The sequence below is a fragment of the Hetaerina americana genome, unplaced genomic scaffold, assembly GCF_022747635.1.
Source record: "Hetaerina americana unplaced genomic scaffold, ioHetAmer1.1.p SCAF_25, whole genome shotgun sequence".
Taxonomy (NCBI): Eukaryota; Metazoa; Arthropoda; class Insecta; order Odonata; family Calopterygidae; genus Hetaerina; species Hetaerina americana.
In genome coordinates, this window is record NW_027286819.1 from 441375 (window position 1) to 459685 (window position 18311).

At 47.0% G+C, this 18311-nt stretch overlaps 2 protein-coding genes across 2 annotated transcripts in view; one reads left to right on the plus strand and one right to left on the minus strand.

Moving 5' to 3' along the window:
- The window catches only part of LOC139689566 (unconventional myosin-Ie-like), a 516942-nt gene that overhangs the window by 331441 nt on the left and 167190 nt on the right, over positions 1-18311 (minus strand). The window lies entirely within an intron of this gene.
- Positions 2902-18311, plus strand: part of LOC139689584 (uncharacterized) — a 173472-nt gene continuing 158062 nt past the window's right edge. The window contains exon 1 of the mRNA XM_071586747.1: positions 2902-3788. The gene's annotated coding sequence lies outside the window, so the exon portion shown is untranslated. The remainder of the gene's footprint in view (positions 3789-18311) is intronic.

An 18311-nucleotide genomic window follows, 5' to 3' on the forward strand; every position in this document is an offset into this window, starting at 1 on the left:
CCAATACCCTCTACGTTTAGAGCGGCGAATGCGTAATTCTTTTGGGAAAGCAAAGCCCGAGGAAATCCCTCGTTTCAAGATAAATACGACGCTACAACGCCTTGGCGAATTAATCAGAGTGCAACCGCGTCGTCATATCTTCCGTTTCCTAATACAAGTCGCAAACAGGCGGAGACACTGTCAAACCGGAACAGACAAAGAGCCGAAAACCGATTGGCATATCGTCACCGCCGCAGCCATCCATTTCAATGCTGGGTCCTCGTATCTGAAGCTGTTCTCGCGATTTCCTCATAGGAATGGAATTCCATTCTTTCCGCGATCCCCTTCGCAAATGGATTATTCCAGGTCGTCCTCTCGTCTTTGCCTCTTTTTCCTCGGGCCTTACCCGGGTGTCCGATAAATTTTAATCTTCTTCGTTACATCATCTTTAAAAATACATCTCTTCATTGGGATTGGCACATCTACACGTAAAAAAAGGAAGAGAAAGCCCAAAGGAGAGGAAAAGTTTTCTAACACACTTCTCTTTAAAGTGTTCGAGATGCACGCACAGAGAGAGAGAGAGGGGGGGGGTCAAAAAAGGAATCTGATTGGGATTCTGCACGAGCGGCAGGGGCGTGCGAGTGTTCCTGATTCGGGGACGCGGAGGACTCCCGGAGGCGAGGGGCGAGGGGCGCGTAATCCGATCGCGCAATTAAGCGCACGGCGGGCCCGTCGCTTCCCGTCGCACTTTGCCGAGAACTCGTGCGCGTCGAGGGAAGGTGGGAAAAGCGAAAGACTCGCTGGGGGCGGAGAGAAAGCACCCACCCCCTCGTATGAGAGAATCCGGAGGGTGGGGAGGGAAAGAAAGAGGGAGACTAGGGGAGGGGGGGACCGAATGAATGGGTGAGGGGAGTGCGGTCCGCGAGCGGGTAGCGGAGCCCTCCCACCCGTGCTCAACCCCTGTTTCTTGAGGAAGGGGTGGGTTCGGGGGGAGGTGTGGGTGGTGGGAGGGATGGAAGAAGGGTCGCCAACTTACGAATACTTTACCCCGGGAGAGATTACCTGAGGAGGAGGATATTCAAGGAGATGTATATTTTCGCTACTTAGGTAGATCAGGACACAAAGATAAGATGAGGGAGATGGATTCCAGTACAGACAGACACAAACACTCGTTCTCTCAATTCCTTCCGGACAATAAGGATTCATAATAGTAATAAATTCAAGTAATTACAGAAATATTAAAGACATTCCATTTACAAGTCAGAACAATATTTAACGTTGCAAAGACATAAGGTATATCCGTAGGTACATGTGTACGTTAGTTGATAATATATGCATTTGCATGCGTGTAAGTTGTAAAGGTTTTTGCATGATTATATACGATTTTTGTGTGTAGATTGGCTTGAATTTATTTGTTTTTCATGCGGTTTTATTTTCTTTTACGGCTGGCGACCTAACACCCCCCCGCCACCCACCCTAGCGGCGGCTTGCACGGTACCATTTAGATGTAGATGTAGAAGCGAGACTACCACTTGAATCGCTAGTTAAAAACATCTGTCTAAGCGCTTCCACTGAACTTGCACGCAAATCGTAGATATTTCCACGGGAGGTGTGACACGAGTGATGCACTTAACACGGTTAACTGACTGTGATTAGTGCATCACTCTAAAGTAATGTATGTTGACGAGCCGTTGCGATTTTAATGCGAAGAAAGCATTGTCCTTTGGATTATAAACATTAGTCCACCGATTAGGCAGGTTTTCCATGACTCCGTAAAGTACTTCACTTCTGAGTCCCCACTAACACGACACTAAATACACTTTACATCCATTTTACGTGAAATCAAAGCGTTCTCTTGACTCCATACTTTTAAACCTAAAATTTTTCTCAAGTCTACACTAAATCATTTCCTCCTCCCTTCGCGCCCTCACATAAATGCTTCCCCGTTCTCATCCCTTTACTTCCTCCAACAAAGCGTTCAACATCCCATTGCTTCACAATCTCCTGTATCACTCCCCTGCCTTCTTTCAAAATCCTCCAAAAGCTTTCTCTCTCCCACGCCTAGATCGACAACGTCTGTTATCCTTTCCTTCCATTTTATTTTCCAATATTCCCTTTCGAGCTACCAAATTAATAACGAAGTTGATTTCATTGAGTAAATGCATGCGCAGTATCTACGTGTGATGCAAAGATGGGCAACGATAGGGCTGACATTGTATTATTGTATTGCATTGTATTGTATATTGTATTGACATTACCGCACCGGCCAGGATAAAAAAAATTCGCAATCATCCAGAGTCACTACCGTGGTGTATATCGGTTTACCCTCAAACTTCGTGGTTATGCCACGGCTTGCCTTGGTGACATTTCCACTCGTAGACAATAAACCAAGAGATAATTTTCCACTCACTTTAATCGCGAATAACCTATTAATCCCTTCTTCAGCTTCTTACTCCATATTTGCAAATTTCGGACAACAGGAAGATCTGGAAACCGAAAAATCACAAGGCTCTCGAGCAGTAGAAAGCGCCCACAGTCCAAACGCGGAGTCCAACTTGGGCCCTCCCGACAGTAGGGAGTACACAAAACTCAAAGAACCAAATAATTTCTGGATTAATATTGAATTCCGGGATTCTCCGGGTTGACAGTTCGAAGCTTTAGGGAGGGTGAATTGGGAAATGTGGGTGAGAGAGAGAGAGAGGGGGGAAGGGGAAGATTTTCACCAAGCAACCACGCCACGCCCCTTTTCCCTCCCCGACCTTGATGGGGGGGCGCGCAGAGAGATCTCTTTCTCTCTCCCCTCCCCTCCGCCACCCCTTTCGTGTGTGCGCGGCCGCCCCTTCGCGGGCACACCCCCCTCGCCCGCCCGCCCGCCGACTCTCCCTCACCCAGTCTCAGTCAGTCACGCCGCGTCCGCAGCACAGGACGGCCGTTCGTTCGCCCGCTCGCCTTCTCTAGACCGCCCCCGCACACCCGAGCGTCCGCCGGCGGCGACTCTCCCGCCCGTCGTCGGCCCTTGTCTGCTACAGGAAACCCCCGAGTGCAATAATCGCAGCGGGGAGTCGAACGTCTCGATAATCGAGGGACACCTTTCAACCCGGAAGTTTGGTCCGACAAGAGGCGAGGAGGGCATTGATAGCCGAACGAATTCCGACCTCTCACCTGCAAAAATACGTGTCGCGTGAAACTCACGCATCAGCAGGTCATTAAGGGGCGCAAGTTCCTATTTCTCTCGCCACAAAATTCGGTTGTACAGGAAGAAGTAAAAAGAGCCAGAAAGAAATCACACATAGAAGCCGACCGCTCCAGCCGCTGAACCACCACGACCACAGATCCGAAGCGTCGTCATCCCGTTTGTGCAAGGAAGAGGTCCGCAGGGGGGGGGGGTCATCTTGTGGCTGCCCTCCACAGCGACCCTTCGGGGGAAGTGCGTCGTGAGAGAGAAGGGAGTGCCACCGGCCCTCGAATCCCTCCTCCGTCCACGGAGGAGGCCGGACGGGCTGCCCCTCGCCGCCAGAGGCCACGCCCCCCTCCCTCGTGAGACACCCTTGTGGGAATCAATCAAGGGCCGATCAACCCTTGCCGTCGACCCCAAGAGGCGTGACCTGGACCACGGCCGTCGCGGCCGTGGCCCTTCGGAGGAATCCCATCGGGGTCCTTTCCTTCACTTCACTCTCGCCCAGAACAACACCCACCACCCCGGAACCCCGTCAAAGACCCGCGGGCCGAGAGAGGCCATCGAGTGGACGGAGCCCCGAGGGCCAGTCTGCACCCCAGCCCACGGCGTCCCCGAAGGTGGCGCTCTTCAGGTGAGTGGGCCCTAGGGCGCCCCTTGGAGACCACGCCCCCCGGAGATTAGGGTGGCGGGGTGGCGCGAGGGAGTGAGAGGGAAAAGGCGGGAGCCCGCCCGGCTGTTGTTTTCGGAGCGGCGGCCACGGAACGTCACCCCACGGTCAGCTGGAGATCGAGGCAGGTGGGTGGGGGAGAACTGATTCGTTTCGGGAGTCAGTCCCGTTCGTCGCCGTCCTTCCGTCGCGGGTAGAGCGTGTGTGCTGTGCGCCTCTCATTTCCGGGAGCCGCCGCCGCTTCTTCGCCGTCGCCACAGGGGGGGCACACCGGGGCGACCACACTCGGGAGAAGAAGGATATCGAGCCGAACGGGGTTACGAAGCTGAGTATTCACAGCGGGAGACAATGACACACGCACAAGCACACGCACATGGATGCACATTTTTCATCAAAATAGTATAACATACTGAAAAAAAGAAGAGGTAAAAACCAGGCAAGGACTAACTCTATTGTACTCGTAGGCGTTTGTAGGTGCACATTAATTATGTCTAGGGGACGCGGTAGTCCAGTCCAATGGGTTGAACGTTGGACTACTGACTGGAGACCCGGGATCAGATCCTGGAGACACCTCCGCTCACCCTAATATTCACCCGAGTTACACTCCTGGTTTCAGGGCTTCCTGGGAAACCATAGGCGTCGCAGGGAAAGGAACTGGCACCCCTTTCTCTCACCATCACATGGTTAGTACTAGGTGAGCTTCACCCTCACCTATGAAACCGAACAGTTTGATAGCTACAGATATATATGTATATGTTCTATAAATATATATATATATTCTATATATATATATATTATATATATATTCTATATACATATATTCTATATATATTCTATATATATTCTATATATATTCTATATATATATTCTATATATATTCTATATATATATTCTATATATATTCTATATATATATTCTATATATATTCTATATATATATATATATATATATATATATATATATATATATATATACACACACACACACACACTAACACGTATAGGGGGTCGCGGTAGTCCAGCGGTAGAGCGTTGGACTACTGACCGGAGGGCCCAGGTTCTCTTCCCGGGCAAGCCTCTCTGGGCGCCTGCAGCTCCACCCAAGCTATGTGATTTTTCGGGTACCAGGTCATCCTGGGACACCATAACCGGCACAGGGAAATGCCCCCGTATCCTGGTGTTTGTGTCTGACGGATGTAAAAGTAACAAATGAAGGAATCAATGATTCTAAAAATGAATGTGATATAACTAAGGTTAGCAGCGAGTTTCCGTTGGTTGTTATACTTCACTAAGAAATACATACGCACAGAAGGAGCTGAAGGAGATTTAGCTGCACCCCCCCCCTCCTTAAGTCCTACAGACAAAACCCCCGTGGTTCTATTTCGAAGGCACAACTATTCTGATCCCTGATCGTTCGCGGGAATAATGGCATTTAAGCCAGTCTGCTCAGCAGTCAAGATTCTTTATCTATCTCCAGTATTTATGGATCATCCTTCGGTAATGCGTCGACGTGAAATTTTCTTAACATCTTTCGAGGAGTCATTAGATTCAAATGGACCAGGAAATTTGAAATATAGTATATTTTTATCTTTGGTCTCCAGAAGTGATTCCGAGCATGTTCCTAAAGCAATTTAGTCGCAGAACTCATTACTTGCATTACTTTTATGACCAGGCAAAATACAATGAACACGATTCTATTTGGCAGAAAAATATCTTGACCAAAACAGAGATAGGATTAGATAATACTGTTCACTGGGCGATTGCAATTTCATTCCGAATGGAAGACCTAATATTTGAAGACAGGAAATTAACGCATAATGAAGACTGCACCCTTCGGCAGAAAAAAATTAAAAAAAAGAATTTTTAACGTGGGGGACGAAAAGTTCAAATATTTGTTGGCTGGACATGTTGTACTGCTTCACGTTATTCATGAATGGAGTTTCACAACGTCTGGGCCTTCATCAACCCTCGGACTTTCGTGTTTGGCTGCAGTCTCCATAACTTCTTCATGAAGCCAGGCAAATCTCACAAGGAACCCATTCATGGCAGTCGAGAGAAAATTAAAATTGGACCGAAAACGTAAGTGAAAGGTGTTACTTCGCGTTGGTTTAGCCATCCCCTTGACTACGCGCCGAGGGTTCGAAACCCTTTGTCGACGGATGATAACGGAATTGAACAGGAAACGAAGATAAGTCGAACTCTTCGTTAAGGGTCATTATGAGCAAAAAGAAAGCGTCACATTATTCTTTTGATTATGATGGGTATCGGGGGAAGCAAGAAGATGGCGTGCACGAAGCTTGAGACCACCGCAAGCGATTCCCGTTCAGCGCCAACACTGAGGGAAGTTTCCCCAAACCACGCGTTGCCTTGGTAAAATGGAGATGCAATGGAGACTTGGCTGACGAACTGCGACTCGTAAGGATTATTTCCTCCACCTCACAGCATGCTACTTCAGCATTAGGAGCCACACACGAAAATTCGAAACATAAGAAAAATAAAACTAATTTTCAATGCCAATAATTACCAACTACACGAATACACTCGCGATCTAAGACTCCCTCTCGAGACGGACAGAAGAGATTTGCCCAATAGAGACATCCGTCGGCTGTCAAGTACACATAGCATCGCATCTTCATGCACCTCCCGATTAATACTTTCTCCACGCCCATCCGTTGAAGGAATCCCTACGTTTGAATCGGACGCGACACAGTCACGCGATGGGGGGAAGGGGATGGAGGCAAGAGCCACCTCCCTCCTGCCCCCCGGCCCCATGGAGGTCGCGCGGCAATTCAACTCGAAAATGTAAGCGCCGAAACCCGCGACCCTCCTTCCCTTGTCGCGCAGCACTATTAGGACGCTAAAACACATTAATTAGAATCACGCAGAGACCAATCCAAATCCCCAAACTTGGTTTTTCAACCGACAGCGTTCCACGCCGTTGGCAGGAATCATCGCGAATGCGAATGAAAAGAGTTAGAAAGATGCATTATTTTACGTTGGTTAGACCTTTACTTGAATGCACTAGGAGCATTCTGAACCCTACGCCGAAGGGCTTAATTTTGGACCTGAGGGGAACACTTTTGGGAATGGCTCCTTCCTTCGTGAAGAATCTCTATGCGCTGACAGAAGGCGTTATTCCGTTATTAGGTATGCTGTGCCGGGAGCTATAGGAAACACAAGCATTGCATCTTGTACAAGATAATGCATTACACGAATAAAGAATATGGTTCTATCATCGATGGCATGGGGGGGTGGGGGCGGGAATGATGATTGAAGCAGCTTACATTACATCGGCAGGGGAGGACAAGTTCATCCTGACTTCCTTTGTCTTTTTCGCGTTCTCCGATTCCCAGGCGTGCACTGCAGGAACACTGCCTTGACAACTGGGTGTGACCGCACAATCACTTTGACCCAACAAGAGCGATGATTCGCCTACACTTAGAAGCGCTGTGGCTTAATGTTTCAACTTGCCCCGAATGTAAAATATTTATCATGGAAATTATGTTACTAAGGGGTTAACAAGGCGAGTTGAACTGCTCATTTCGTAGATGCAATCAAAAGCTTCCTGATGGTGTTACGTGATAAACCTTATCTAATGCCTGGTAACCTCACACCCCATGCCACACGCCCTAGTGGCGGCTGAAAGGATAGCATGCAGCTTCAACGTACTCATAATACTGCGGTCATTGTTACACAAATTCCATTAATATTAAACTATTTATACAGGGTGCGACGCTTACATCTGGACAAATTCCAATTTGAATTTCTCGCCGTATCGTGGTTTCACTGGAGACCGCGATTGGCATTTTTGTAAGCTATAGGCATCTAGTAAACAGTCATATCCTCAAAATGGCCGAGATGTTACGCACAAGTGTGGAGTACAATCGGAGACACGCTATTATCGAAAGTGTTATCGCTGGGCGTTATATTTCGAAATAGTTCGATTCTTCCTCTGGTACTCCAGATCAACTGTTTACGATATTGTGGCAAAGTTTAATGCTTCGGAGAAGTCTGGGGAAGGATTCGCTAACCCGACGAGGAAATCTCATTCGCGGAAACGCGTGCTTGTCCGGGTTTAAGCGCCGCTCCCTGTATATTGGTCAAAGTGAAACAATGGTAGTTAGTTCCCTAGTTTATTTAGGCAGTGAAATCAGCTGATTTAATAGGAAATAACCAAAATTTTCACCATAGATCTTAGTCCATACTATCAAGTTAATACTAGACAGTACTTTTCATTTAAATTTGTTTTCTGTCGATATGACTGACGTAAAAAAAACTCAACGGCTGACGACTCGACGTTCGAGTCCTCCCACCGAGGCAGGCATTCGCGCACTTCTCGCGGTGACCTTCGTCCACGCCCTCCGGCGCCCCTCCACTGGACTCGATCCCTCCAGGCACCTCTCCTCTTCCAGGCGGTCCACGCACCGCGTCGCCGAGGGCCATTGAGTCCGATCGCGTCACTCGAGGGCCTCGAAAATCAATTCCAAGTACGTCGGCGACCCATACGACCCGCTGGCCCACGCGAGGAGGGACGGCCCGCGGCGTCGCGGAGGGGCCGAGGCGGGCGGAGGGGGGTCACTTGCGCGGGGGTCAGCACCTGCACCCAAGAATGCACTCGTTCATTCAAGCGGCTCGTCGCTGTCGCCATCCACTCGGGTATTTCCTCTCTCTCCAATCCACGAGCATCGCGTCCAGACTCTCTCTCTTCACTCCATTGCCTCGCTTCTTTTCCTTCATACATCCCGGGTTTCCTCTGCGCGTCATTCCTCCCTCGTCCCTCAAACTGCAGCCACCATTACAAGATCCGCGTGCCCCAGGACGGGTCAAATCAGTTTGTCACATCTTTTTGTGTCCCCGATGAGTCTCTCTCTTCACATCCAATCTTCAAATCCCTTCCGCAGATTGGACATCCCACCCGCTCAACTCGTTTTCAGCATTCTTCCGTAGCACCCGCATTTCCCCATTCCTCTTTACTTTGTGTCTTCCATCCATGACTCACGGCTGCAGAAAATTGAACCACATACGCGCACAAGTTGTAACTAAGCATTTCGTAATGTTTACACCACGAGTATTATCATCCGCTATTAGTTGTTTATTCCCATATGCGGTCTTCATGTAAATGTGCAAAAAGTGACGCACATGCCCGATTTCGATCGGCCCCCAAGTGTGTCAGGATGTTAGCAGAAAGGTGCCATACTCAAAAAACCACGGTTCATTAAATTATTTGAGAAGATTTAGCCATGAGAAAGGTGTTCCAAGATGGTCCCCAAAGTCCTGTCGGAAGACTGCTTCTGTGACAATCTTGCCTTGGACATCTTGAGCCTCTGCGAAAGTGGCCCGCATTTTTTAGAATAGGTGGTTACTGGTGACGAGTATGGGTCTTTGAGTAAGAACCAAGTATATAACCCCTTCGAGTACTATTTTGTACCGCCGGATTATGTCAAAGAGGCCGTGACGAGGTGCCTGAACAAGGGTTCTGTTTATGCCTTACAGGAAGCATACCACAACCGGCGGAGGCACTGACATTGGTGTGTTGATACATAATGATGCTGTTATGAAGAATTTTAGCAATTTGTACCTTTATCTTCAATAATTTATTTTCCCAGATTTCTTCTATTTATTTTTGGGACAGACCCCGTATGCTACGGGAGCACACGTCCAAGTAGTGCCGTACCTTTTCTTTTCGTCGGATCATTTAAGGACTTCCTCTCCAGCGACTCAAGTCTTTCCAATCACACGAAGGATCCGTTGTTTACGCGGCGCTCGTTTGATTTCGTCTGATTCTCCATTCGCATACATCTCAGCCGTAATTACGACGGCTCTCCACCTAGTAACTTACGTATGCGTGTGGCGAGCGAAGTAGTGTGGGAATGTTTGCTGCATGGACACACAGAGCAAGGGAACGATCCTCGAGCTGCGGTGTATGAAACACCCATCAGCCTCTGGCTCAGATAGCAAGTCAAAATTAACATTACAGTAGCAAATCCCGCCAATTATAAAATCCGTTCAGCGATAATGTTTTCACTGGCAATAAACTTCAAAACCGATGAGGCATACGACGGGAAGGATGTGCTGTGCTCCGACTAAGTGATGAATGTCAGTCTTTTGCTTTTTCAGTGGTGTCGTTAGTTTAAGAGTGAACGGACAAATGACCATGATGCCCAAGAACTGGCCATCCGTGAGTCCATCAGTGTCGAGGCCCCGCCGACCACTGCGGTCGGTCCTCGTCCTCGGTCCACATCGGTGCTGTGGCCACTTTTAAGCTGAAAGCACTGATGTGCCTTCACTCATTATTCCGTTACCCCACACTTCACACAGTTGCCTATGAATTTCAATTGGCTTGTGGTTTTTTTTGCCAGTTGTAACAAATGGAATGGAATTTTCTATTGAAGGTCAAATTTTAACAGTTAGCAGTGAGCAAAGTAGGAGAACCACAGTCTACATATACACTACCACAGCAGGATGCGTAGTCCTGAGTGTGGGGTCGTTTAGACACCGCCAAGATGGTGCCTCTAGCCCTATTGCCCACCGCCGCTCTAGGCCGAAACGTAGGTTACTTCCTTGACGGCCCTCCTAAAAGGTTTAACTCCATTTAAAGTAATCATTTGCTATTTAAAGTGGATACGCTGCTCACAAGACTCAAGTAATTGAGAAAAACAAGCATTTTGGATAGGCAGACCGAGATTTCCGGAATACAACGAATATCAGCGAACAGCAATCCCATAAGAACGATAGAAAGGAAATCGCCACATTTATACCCCAAAATGCCCCAAAACCTTTTCCAATCGGCTTATATGACTACCTTAAAATATTCATTTATGTTACATTTTATCGCAATTTATTTTTCTGCTCCGTTAAATATGCATACCAGCTTTGCTCTTCGGTCCTCAAATCACGGCGGCCTGCTGCCGCTGCATCCGCCTTTTTTTGGCGGGAAAAATCTCTTGGACCGGAAGTCGGATGTATGGGTAGAAATATTTGCTCTTCAAACGATTGAACCCGCAGGAGATCAAACCTCCAGAGGTGAACGTTTTCGAGTTCGTGAAATTTCGAAATTTTCCTGGATATTCGGTAGAGGCAGGCGCATGAATAAATAAACATTGAATCACAGAATAATTTCAAGTTCCCGGTCCTTATGAGGCCTAATGTTCAGATCGGAAACAGATGCTTTACGAGAAAATTAATTCAGTGAATTATCGGAATTATTGAATTGGGTCAAATGATATTTCCAGAATGGTATCAATCCTCTACATTTTTACGGGATATTGAAGGAACTGTGATTATATTTGGATCGATATCATGATTCGAAAGAAAATGTCACTGCATACAATAGGACACTAGAGTAATTTAGTGATTGTACAAGAGAGTTGAAACGAGTTAATTAATCGCAAAAAATAATCGTACTTGAAAAATATACGACGGCATTAAATAATTGGAAGACGCCAAACTAATTACAACCGGTACGCGAAACCCAAAGTTTTCGGAACATACAATGGAGAAAAGGGCAGGCTTAAGGATTAGCCTGCAACGAACTTGGCTTCCCGAGAGACGTTGCAGGTAAACATAAACTGAGGACGGACGTCATTTGGCATTAGGGTTGCCACATTTAGATATGTGGTGGAAATTACTTAGGACGCACCTTGGAGGAATGTGTTGATTAAGAAATTGGATGGAGTTCAAAGGAGTACGCTACATTTGTTCCCCAAAACTATATTTGTCAGGAATCACTCTGAGAAGGATTAAGTGTGGCGGGATGTTCGAAGAAGAAGACGGGCGTGTCCCTCTAAGACAGGCAGTGAAACAAAAGACTTTTTTGCAGTGGAATAAAGTACTCACTCCAACTAGCGAAGAAGATAGAAGTATGTTTATTGGGAAAGAACTCCTGGCTAGACATCGTCAAATGACACTGCGAGGATAAAGAGACATTACATAGTGTCCCACGGTGACGAATTTTAATGCCTACCCCCCCTCGTCGCAAATCGAGTTCAGAATAAAACCTTCGCAAATGACCTCCAAGGAACCCGTGCCACGAAAAACACAAATTCAATGTCCTTCGACGAGTGCTTCATAAAACAATTCCCAGAGCGCCCATATTTCGTCGTGGGCTCCGGACACCTCCTGGGACGCGTGACATCGTCCCACTCGATCACACAGCAATCAAACCGAATGCCCGTTTCGAATAGAGGGCGGAAGAGCTTACAACTCACAGTGTACCCTTTGCGTGAGCATTACAAGAGAAGAGAGTTACTAGAGGGCCAGAACTCTTTATTTCTTGAGTGCCACCTGCCTTCCTTAATGCGCGATTTTCCAGATTGGATGTGGGCGTGTGGATCACAATGGGATTCGAATTCGGGACTCTACGACAGGCAGCCCACCGCTGTCTAAATACGCAAAAACTGGTCAAGGTTGCAGCAGTGTATTTCTTCAGAACTTCCCTCAACCTCCCAGAACCGGTGAGCATCAAGAATAAATGATCTAGGTCAGCGGTGTTCGCTAGAATTCCCCATCACGCATATTTCTACATCCCCTTCCGCTTGAAAGTTCTGAAATAAGCACACCGATGCCTCGTTTCACTCCAGAAGCACCTCGCCATCGCTGCGCACCCGTTTTCCTTCGTGGAGGGGAGGCGCTCAACGGAATTGAAGATTAGAATGACGTCTTAGGCACTATGGCTTGGATAATTATTGAAATGAACGATAACTCCAAGGAGCGAAGACGTTTTACCCGGTGGTGCACATCGAGAGGGCCAAGAAAGGGTTTTGGGGTGGAGAGTCACGCGTCCCTTTCCACACAAACACCCTTCTTGCATTCCACGCCACAGAGTAGACTGATGGACATTATTATTATTATAAGATAATCTACCGGTTAAAGTAGATTTTCGATGGAAACAACTACATAATAAATATTTTGTGACACCTAACAAAACACAATCCAGCAACCTATTCTTAATCAAGTCCCTCTTCATCTCTGAGTACTTTCTTCCTCCCGTCCAACACCCCTATCCTGCTCCTTCCCTTTCCTCGTTTGCCTAACATTCTCCCCTCTATTCACAGTCTTCAACATCCCACTATTGCCGATCAATCCACCCTTCATCCATTTTGCACGTCTACTTAGTATTTCTCCCAATAAACCTCCTGCTTCAATGATCACGTTTCCGCGCCGTACATAGCTACGCTCAATATCACAGTTTTCACGAGTCTTTTCTTAATATCCTTACTCAACGTCCCTCTCATCAACTCCCTCCTCCTTGTGAAAGCCTCTTTGCTTAGCGCAATTATTCTCCTTAGTTACCTACTACTTTGACAGCGTTGGTCCAAAACACTACCGAGATACATACACTATTCTACCTGCTCTAGTTTTTGCCCTCCTATTTTAATGTTAAGCTTGGCCTTTTTCTTTCTAGAAAATCGCATAACCTTTGTTTTATTAATATTGATTCTCATCCCATATCTATCCCACTGAATTTCCAATCCACTCAGCAATTCTTGCAACCCCTAGGCTGACTGACAAATTAGAGCTTGATCATCAGCAAACCTAACTGATTTCACGAATTCCCCGCCCACTTTCATTCCTACCTCCAGTCCTTCCCATGCCTTTTTAATCAAATCCTCCAAATATACGCTGAACAGCACCGGTGATAATGGGCAAACCTGCACCACCACCAAAGTTTGAAGCGATACGTCAAGGCGATGGAAAGTACACTGATGACGCTGGGAGGCGGGACGCTAGGCTTCGACGACGCGACTTCATTCGAAAGTGCGGTGAAATTGTTTCAATCGATGGTGCACGCTCAAACCAGAAGAAGAGGATGGCAACAGTGCACCCTCGTGGTGTACCGATGAAATCTTCAAGAATCGAAGTGTGGCACGGTTCTTTCGGCCCCCTTCTTGCCTTGCCCCCGCCCCCCGAGGGGCAGAGGGGGGTTAAGGGACGACTCGGAGAGAGGAGGAGGAGATGGAGGGAACGCATTGCGTCGCCCCCGGGGGAGGAGGGGTCTTCAGCAGCGCCATCGCATTCGCGAGACGGGGGATGAATGAAATAAAAACGGCTCTGCCACATTCACGGGGAGCCATATATATATATATATATATATATATATATATATATATATATATATATATATATATATATATATATATATATCCCGCATCGAAGTACTCAAAGGATTTTTTTCAAATTCTATACGGTGCAATGTAGTAGAAATAACCAACCCATATTCCGTATGCTGGAACTGCTAAAGATAAAATTTTAAAAAAATGCACTCGAGAAAGCGCATTTCAAAACATTACACAAAAGAGCATCGAAGATACAATTTCGTGGATCCCTCGCACAGCGCACACAACGTACGAGCGCGTAGAACTCCAGGTGCGGCAAAATGTCGCACTTGAAAAAAAAGAAAAGCAAAAAGCACGCAAACCATGCGGCTGTATTCAAGCGGTCTTCAATCTTGTGAAAAGGGACGATAGCGTTTGATGGCATATTGGGAGAAAAGGCGAGAAGCTGGCCGAAGGAAAATATGACGGAAAATCACTCGGCAAATAAAATTGAAAGCCTTACTTTTAAAGTGGGTAAGTACCGTTAAGTAGGGCTCTCGGACACGACAATGTCTTGACAACAGATCGGTATTTCCGTTCACATCTTTTAAGCCGCCGTTTTCATTCAAGGAATCGACATCATATTGATAGAACGACATTTTCGATGCGAAGGATATTAGCAACTTGGCGACATGTGAACACGACACTGCCGATACGCGGTTTGGACGATGTCGGCGATATAAACTGTTACAACTATCAGCGATATTCTAGACGCACATAATATATCGAGAACAACTGAACATATAAATAGGATCATCTTCAGAACTTCAATCCTAAGATTGGTTTATTGCAGCCCTCCAATCTTCCCTATTTATGACGTGTTGATTGCCTCACCCTCTGATAGGTTCCCTTTTTTACGTCCTTCGTAATTTGTCCCATGTACTTGTCTCTTCGCGGGATCTTTCCTTCAATTTTTCCATCTATCAATTTTCCCTTCTTCAATTTTTCCTTCCATTTCCCTTCCATTATTAAATGGGGGAATTCCATCCCTATGTCAAATCGATCGCTTCGTCAACGATATGGGTTATATTGTCGATACTTCTCTAGACGCGAAAAACGTCGCTTCGACACACACACGCACACACACACACACACATATATATATATATATATATATATATATATATATATATATATATATATATATAGAAATATATATATATATATATATATATATATATTACATTAACAGAGACAAAATGGAAAATAAATATTGCACAATCCAAGTTTAACATTAATGAAATCCAGGAATATTTAAAGATAAACTTTATTTACGGAAGGTATTTAAAATTTTAATACTCGTAAATCGGCGTTGGTGCGGAAGCAGCAAGAAAGCGATCCGGACAAAAATACTCGCGCGACTGTCAGTAAACAGGAGGATCACGGGGCACTTGTTTCCGAGCGCCGTCGAATGAAGACGGGTGTTGTCTCGGTGTTTACGGGCGTCGGGTGGCCGCCGGGTCGCCCAAAAAGGCGGACGGACGCGCGGGCGAAATGAAAATAAAATGGAGGAGGCAAGAGACGCCGTGGGGCGGAAGTATATTTTCGGAATTGGCGGGAGGGGGAAGGGGCGGGGGAGATATATTTGCGGGCGGAATGTTTTCCGGGCGCGCCGCTTGAAGAGAATGGAATTAATGGGGGGGGGGAAGCATCATGCCCCGTCCCCTCTCGATCCATTAGCCACGAGGCGGGGGGTGGGGGGAGGGGGACCTGATCACCCCTTAATCCTCATAAGTAAAAATATTTCTCTGTCTTCTCTCAACAATAAATTATCTGCCTCTGTCTTCCGACCTGAAGACGCCGACTCCGAGCCCGGCCAAACTGTCGCCCTAAATCAATGGATGCACGCGGAAGATATTCCTGAAGATTTAAATATTCACTAATAATAATTACAGCCTTCCAGTAATCATTATTTACGCAATGACAGTTTGACGGTCACTGTAGGTTTTCAATGTAACCAGGGGCGGTCTTCTTTTAAGATTCACTCAACACGGCACCAAATACTAAAAACAAACCACGTCCAAGCAAACCACATGGGAATGCAGATGGTGCGGTGGCTGACGTAGAGGCGTCCCACCCAGAGGGCCAGGGTTCAAATCCTGCCAACAAATACGTTTCAGTGGTATCCCGATCCCTACTTGAGGTGCCTCTACTACCTCAGCTGTCGGTCGGTCGCCTCCCCGAAATACTGCAAAACTAAGCAAACCACATTGCATTGCATTGGCCCGCACGGATTCTCAGCTTCTCTCCACTCCCTCTCCTCTTTTCCTCCCTCTCTCTCCCTCTCCCCTCGACGGCGCACCACGAAGAAGACGAATGATTGGTGTCCGCCACGCACACTGCTTTGTGCTCCTCTGTTTAAATGGAGACGGCGCGCCCGTGACCTGCCAACGGCCCTCTCGATGAAGATGAGCCGGGTTTCTCCCTTTCCGCTGTCCCTCAATCTCAGCGACACTAATCCGAAATATCCACCCTCGGCGCACTCGCCGCCTTACGAACGCCGCCGGCCGACCCTCCGCAATCCATGGAATGAGTACTCTCGATTTCTTTAACTCGGATTTCCCTGTAGTTGTGTCAATGCCATTTAATGGCACGAAACTATCCAAATTAAATTGCACGGCTTATATCATCTCATACCACATTCTCTCCGCCAACTTGTACGCTGGTGCGACACTTGGCAATTAGCATTAAACCTAAAAAAGTGCGTGGTCAAACAGTTTTGGAAAAAGAGAGATTCCCACCGGGACACGTACAGCTACAATCGGGAACACCGAAATGGACTCAATGCGTAGACTCAATTAAATACTTGGGCGTTACCCTCACTCACGATCTCTCCTGGGCGAAGCACATGCGGGGAATATGTGGACAAACCAACAAAAAATTAGGATTTATCAGACGAGTACCTGGTAAATGTGAAGAGAAGGTCAAAGGGAAATGCTATCTTTCAATTGTTAGGCCTCGTTTAGAATATGCTGCCAGTATATGTGATCCTCACGAAGTTGCATGGAGTTATATATTATTTAAAGTAAAAATTGCGTCGATATGGAGTGATCATTTTGATTTTTTCACGGAATAACCAATTCGGAATTCCGCTTAGGGAGATTTCAGGAAGCTCAAAATTCATAAAATACAAAGGTGTTTTTGCCGAAGACAAAGAGTAATGCACAAGGAGTGAAATCACCACAGTCTTTACTTCCAGTCTACACTAAAGAGCGTCTCTCATAAATCGCACTAAACTTGATTCCGATCATTCAACGGAGATTTCCATTCGAAGAGACGTCAATTTCAGAGCGCTGGGCGTGTGCCATTCGTTAATACTTGGGGGACTTCGGGACAAACGAGAGGCTCAATTTACAAGTACGACTCTATGAACCCGCACATATTTTTTTCACATAAAACAATCAGCGCGAAGCGGCAATAAAAAACTGATGACTACTATTAATTTCTCAAAAAACAGAAAGCCGATTTTTTCCCGGGGCATTAACGATACGATGTTCCAGAATCGACGCAAATCACTTCCGACTCCTCATTTTGTTGGAATATATTTCCATTTAGGGTCATCAAAACAATCCAATGGACATCACGCAGCAGTCATCAATTTTAAGGTCAAGTTTAAACGGCGAGGACCGAGCTAACCCCGGACTAAGGCCTAAGGGGTTTGTGAGACGCACGTGGGCAGGATGAGGTAAGAAAGGAGGGCGCCTCTTTAATAGCCACTAGAGATCCGCCATATCCGGGTAACCACACCTCTACGGTTGAATATCGTTGGTGCGCAAAGGAGAGGTCCTCGGATGAGAAGTGACGACCCCGAGTAAGCGCAGTCGCCCTAATTCGCGGGTCATCCCGAATCGAGGCAGGTAACGCATTCAGTAGTTTCAAATCGGCACACTAATGATCAATTGGTTATAACAATCCCATGGAGACGTCACGAGGGATGAGTTGAGTGGAATTGAGGGGAAAGGCGCGGATACCGCCATAAGCGAAAATAGCCGATTTGTCCGCGGGATGGGATCCAGAGCGCCACCTGCGGGCGGCGCTCGAAGTTCAGCGACTCTCGCGATTGGCGAGGGAGTGGAAATAGAAGACGCGAGTGACGACGACACGTCATCGCTTAAAGGGGAGGGAGGCCCCCTCCCCCCCCCACCCCCCCTCACTCGACACCGGTTCAAACACACAGTAGCATGCGCGAGATGCATCTCACCTCGCAAGCCGCCACAAGAGCGTGTGGCATGGGGTGTCACTTCAGCCGCAGTCAGGGTAATTTTCTCTCGCTGATGGCATCATTTTATTTGCGGCATTTGGAACTGTCGTGCCTGCATGAGACTCGCACCATCGGCGGTGCGCCGAAATCAGTGAGGCACCACTTGGTGGGACGAGACGAGGAGGATCAAGAT